Source organism: Pinus tabuliformis, chromosome 2_2 (assembly GCF_031772625.1).
Source record: "Pinus tabuliformis cultivar Carrire ecotype Pingquan chromosome 2_2, CPIR1, whole genome shotgun sequence".
In the NCBI taxonomy this organism is placed as follows: domain Eukaryota; kingdom Viridiplantae; phylum Streptophyta; class Pinopsida; order Pinales; family Pinaceae; genus Pinus; species Pinus tabuliformis.
The window spans coordinates 455,370,569-455,376,568 of record NC_142300.1 but is presented as its reverse complement, the minus strand read 5'-3'; positions in this window follow the sequence as shown (position 1 = coordinate 455,376,568).

Here is a 6,000-nt window from a genome sequence, read left to right as displayed (position 1 = left end):
TTTTGTACAAATGTCCTGCAATGATCGAAAAATCAGTTGCACAAACTACTAATTCTTTCTTCTGTTGATTTGTATATCCTTCAGGCGCCATCCATGTAGTTAAGAAGTGAATAATGTCAGCAAAATGGTCATCAGCTACACATACCACAAAGAGTTGCGCGTCGGGCAATCCTTCCTCCAAATTATTGGGTTCTTCGCTTGTTTTGATTCTCGACAAGTGGTTAGGTCCAACATTCAACTTCCCGGCTTCACAATCACTTCAAAATCATACTCCTAAAATAATAACAACCACCTATGAATGTCCCCCCCAACACAGGCTTGTTGACCATGTATTTTAAGGCAGAATGATTTGTATACATCTTGAAATGTCCTCCTAATAGATAATTCCTGAATTTTTACAGTGTGTAGACCATGGCCAACCCTTCGCGCTCTGTTGTTGAGTAATTTTTCTCAACCTTGGATAACTTCCTACTTGCGAATGCTATGGGATTGTCCAGTTCTCCTTTGCTGACCTGTGTTAGTACTGCACCCAGCGCAATGCAAGAAGCATCTACATGTACATGAAACTCCTTTTTCCAATCGGGAAATACCAGGATTGGCGCAGTCACCATATTTTCCTTTAACACATCCAAGCTGCGCTGACATTCTTCATCCCAACAGAATGTCGCATCCTTCTTTAGCAATTTTTCCATGGGTGCAATAATTTGAGCATAAGCTTTAATGAATTTTCTATAGTATCCCATGTGTCCGAGCATCGCGCGTAGCTGCTTGACGTTCCTAGGGGCCTCCAAGTTCACAATCACTGCAATCTTTGAAGGTCCACCATTAATCCTTACACACAACATGACCCAGAAAGGTCACAAAAGGAACAGAAAATATACATTTTTTCAAATTCAGTACTATCTGGTATCTTCGACATGTATCCAACATAAGGCGCAAACTTGCTACATGGCGCTTCACCAAGCCAAACCCAGTCTAGTCATCAAAGTATACTTCCAAAAACTTATGAATGAATTCTTTGAACACTGCTATGACAAAGCGGGAAAATATTGTAGGTGTGTTCTTCAATCCAAATGTCATAACAGTGTACTAAAATCACCCCCACTCTATCACGAAGGTGGTTTTTCTTCTATCCTCTAAGGAAATCTTAATTTGATGATAACCCGAAAACCCGTCAGTAAGGGAATAGGCTTGACGCCCTCCGACATTGTCTAACACTTCATCTGTAAATGATGTCGGAAATGGATCATGAACACATGCATCATTAAGCTTGCGTAGATCTACACAGATCTGTATTTTTCCCTTTTGTTTCTTCTTTTGGACTACCATTGAGCTCACCCAATCAGACTCTTCAATAGGTTCTATAATGTTGGCCTCCAACATTTTATCTAGCTCTTGGTGAACCTTTTCATTATACTTAGAATTAAGGAGATAAGGCCTTTGTTTGACAGGCTTCACGTTCAGATTCAATGTGATCCTCATAACGCCCAAATCACCAAGTACACCCTTTAACTATGGAAACTTAGTGGGGAAGAGATCCTAGTATTCACGAAGTAATTCAATAACTTTGTCTACTGTAGCATCGTCCCAATAGTCTCTGATCTTCATGAACTTTGGTTCTTCTTCATTGCTAATGTTTACTTGCCTTGTTTTCAAAGGAACTGAGATGTTTGGGTTCTCGACTTGCGGTCCTTCTACTTCGTGATGCCCTTCTGCCTTCGGAATATTGATATTCCTCGGGTCTTCTTCCTCCTCTTCAGTTGTCATGTTATAGCATTCCAATGCATGGCCCAACTGGGTGCTCCAATCTGATTGGGTCCATTCCATCGATTCCTTTGGTGTCCTGAAGATAACTGCTTTAATTTCCTGAAGCACTTCATCGATGCTTGAAAACCCATCCTCGAAGCCGAAAGTCAATAAGAATCCTTCCATCAATACATCCCATTCCGCACAAGATACTAGTTCATGGGGATTGTATCCAAGATATGACAAAATATATGTACCCATTCTGGTTGCGGTTCCATCCCCCACGCCTTAGTCCACTTTTCCAGGTGATCGCACGGATCATCCTTCCCATTATACTTCTCAGTCATTCTTGTATTAGCATGCCCAAATCGTAACTTCATCATTTGCCTATAATCTCGCCATCCAACAAAACTATCCTTATGCATACCCCATCATCGTGCGGGTGTAGCGCGCAAAGAAAAATCCAATGCTTGAAAATGGTGGTCTTCAGGGACTTTGTGCTCAAATTCATCTAGAAACATATCTACATCAGTCAAACCATCATAATAAGGTAACTTTCTTACCTCTGACGAAACGCAATGTAGTGACTTCGTCATCATATTGCATCGCAATGTAGATACTTCATGTAAGTGATTTTTCCAATGCTCTAATTCTTCATCTAAGTCATAAGTGCAGGAACTCTTCCAGTCCCATGTGGTCCATCCATCCGCTGTTGGATTGATTTAATCCTGATCTCATGCTATTATCTTGTAGATTTGATCCAACTCATCATCACTTATACATAACCGCAGACTGGTTTAGTATAGCGTGCCCCTTCCGCATGATCCAGTGGCACTATAACCCTTAACGACTTCCTTTCAAACCACATTGTCTTCTTCTTCAAATTAATGACGTCATTCATATCAAAAGCCCAGTCGATTCCCAGGAGTGCGGGGCAGGGATTACTGTCATCGAAAATTTCTATAACTTCAAAGTCTGCTAATGCACTTGCACCTTCAATATCAATTGTTACTCCATATAATCATCCCATGGGGATGATTTTCTGTTGATTCGCCATCCTGAGCTGAATTGGAGACCACTGTAGCGCAGGTCTCCCTATCCTTTCCCATGTCTTTTTCGATAGAACATTCACATCGGACCCCAGATCTAAAATGACCTGGTCCATTTCATAATCACCTATCTATGTTGTTAGCCACATCTCATGTCTTGTTTGTGCCTTATGCTTACCAATCTTTCTAACTGTGCGTTGCTTTGTAGAAGTCTTTTCCTTATTTGTGCACTTGTCTATTAAGTCCTGCAATTGTTCCACAACTTTTCTGTCACGTATTAACTTCATACAGATCTCCAAAAATGTAGTAAGTATGAAAGGATCAACCTCTTGTGTCATATTGGTTTCTGGTGTCTTGTCCTGGCTTCCTGAGGTGGAGGCCTCAACGAAGCTCTTCTTGGCTTCCATAAATGTTTCCTTGGTACGATTAAGGTCAAAGGTGGCTTGTTTCTTAGGAGCTTTGCGGACCCATCCATGTTATTCAGGTTGCTTACCTGTATCTGCACTAATCGACATTCCACTCAGTACAATATTAAAGCTTTGATCCTCCCTGTGAGGCTCAACCCTCATCATTTGAAAATTCTGCATAGGCTGCTGAGGTTGTGTTTTCTTCTCCTGCATTTTAGCTATTAGCATCGGCCATTCTTCTATGGCATGGTCAAATTGTCTACAGTATTGACACGAAGAGTGTGTTGGATTCATGCAGTCTTGCGCGAAGTTCCTTTACTGTCCATAGTTGTAGCAGATAATCTGACCATGACCTCTACCAGGTCCTCCTCCTCAGCCTTGAGAACCACTGCTTTCTCCTCCCGTGCCTTGATTGGAGGCCAAGTTTCTAACTGCATACGGTAAGTAGGGGGTATTTCCATTATCATCTCATGACTTCGACAGTGGCGCTCATCATGGCCCACAGATTTATAGAAATTACAGAACAACTGTTGGGGTGTCTAAACGAACTTCTGAAGTAAGTGGCAGTTATCTGTCGCATGCTGCCCAATGACTTGACAGATGGTGGACCATAGCACAGCTCCTGTGCTTGGCCCGTCTAGAGATTCTGGCTTCAGGGGGACTGGCTTCCTCCCTGTAATATAATTCGCGTAGACTAGATAATGATCTTTATCGTGCTTGTGACCTTTGCACTTCAAGCACCAAATATCTGCGCGCACTTTTGGATTAGTCTCCCTTTCTTTCTTAAAACTATGTAATTCTAGGTGTAGTCTCGCTAACTCTGAGTGGACCTGTTGTACCCCTAGGTTCATATCCTGAATAGGTGATGCATGTAGCCTCATCGCGATCTCCAAGAATTCTGCCTGCGTTGCTATCTTCTGTTGTGATAGAGAAATTCTTAAATGTGGCAAAAATGATGCGATAAACTAGTCACGATGTTGGCTATCTGATATTTTCATGTTAGCTTTTCTGATATGACCTTCAACCTCTGATGAAAGTCCCGAGGTGTCTCCTTGACTCTCATTAGGATCTCCTTAAATTCAATTACTGGATATGCCTTCGATTTAGGCTTACTAAATTCTTTGTTCAAAGCCATCTGAGTCTCTGATAATGATGCATGAGGATTATCATTGAAATACTTAATATACCAGGTTAGTGCGTGGTCCTGCAAGGAAGTAGCCAACTGCTCCTTCTTTATATTATCATCGGTGATTTGTTGCGCTGTCCATACAACATTTGCAACAAACCAGAATTTCTCCAGATCTTCACTTCCTATCCCCTTGAAGATCGACATCTTCATTGCACTTGCCATGCTAAATGGTGGAGGTGGAGGTGGAGGTGTGGGTGAAGGTGTATGCAGTGGAGTGGATGGATGATGTGTTCTAGGAATACCTTGGGTTATTAGCTAAACAATGCTTCATGGCGTAGTCTGCACTGCCCCTTCGTTGTCAATTGAAGGAGGTCCAATCAATGGGCTATATTCTAGACCTAATTCTTCACGATTTCTAAAGAATATACCACTTCGCATAGCTCCAAACATCAAGGTACTGACATTATCCAATTTTCACACAACAACATTTTAATCCAATTATTCAATGACTTGACGTACTTACCTTGTGGTCCTTTGAAAAAATTTCACTCCGCTTCACTATAACTAATTGATGTGTCTGCTGCAAATTCAATAACAAATCCTCCCAGAATTTTATCAAGCCAATGATCGATAGCCTGTGCGATCTTGTTATTGAATGTCTCTAGTCTTCGCACCAATTCTGGCATCCACACTATAGGACTATCGAGCTTCCACCTTCCTTGACTGTCTGCTAATTTAGCTAACCACTTATATAATTCAGTTGGAAAAGTGCTAAAGAAAATTTTGTGTACCTCTTTATACATATACCTATTCAACTAATCCTCCTTCAACAAGCATGGATTCCTGTTTTCTTGAGTTGCAAACTTGTGAATCTTCCGATCCAACCACTCTTCAATTTCTTTCTTAGTTGGATTCCAATGATGTGACATCACACATCTCTTTAAACAGATCCCGGTCCTGACAACATAACCATTTTTTGGCTTAGGATTCCTAACCTAGGTTCAGAGTTAGTTGCGCCAACAAAAAAAACCTACACTGCTGGCCCTTCCAGCAACAACCCGCATAGCGCAAGATGTAGTCTCACCCAAAGCTGCATGTTCCTCTTGTTGCGTCGTCGCCTCTTCGTCTCTATCTCCAAAGATGCTTTCTTCATAAGTAGGTTTGATTTAAAATTGTAGCTTTTTTCTGCCTTTGCACTATCGAAAAACTTCCTCTTGCCTTTGTCACGCATAGATTTGTTGCCCTTTGCTACTGCTGATGATGGTGCTCTCTGAGATACTGCTTCGCGCTGCTTTTCTAACCATTCCACAACTATGCCAACTGGTTCATTGAGCCTAGAGAAGCTGTGACAATATCTCCATGGGTCTTCCTCAGGCCAATGACATGCCTTGTGGATCCACGGAAATTTCACTCTCGCACATTGGTCCTTTACAAAACAATGCAAGTCGTACAGATTGAAAATTCTGGTGCTGAAAGTAAATATTTTGAACTCGTCTGTCTCGGCATCATCATGCTTGAGGTTCTGTGTCTCGTGCAACCCGATCTGCAAAGGAAGAGTGGGCCAAGGTGCCTTCTTCTTCCGATGCAATTTAGCTAATAGTCCTGTCAATATTTGGTACAACACTTCTTGCATGATGAGCTCTTCCATGGCAAACTTCGTAAAACATGC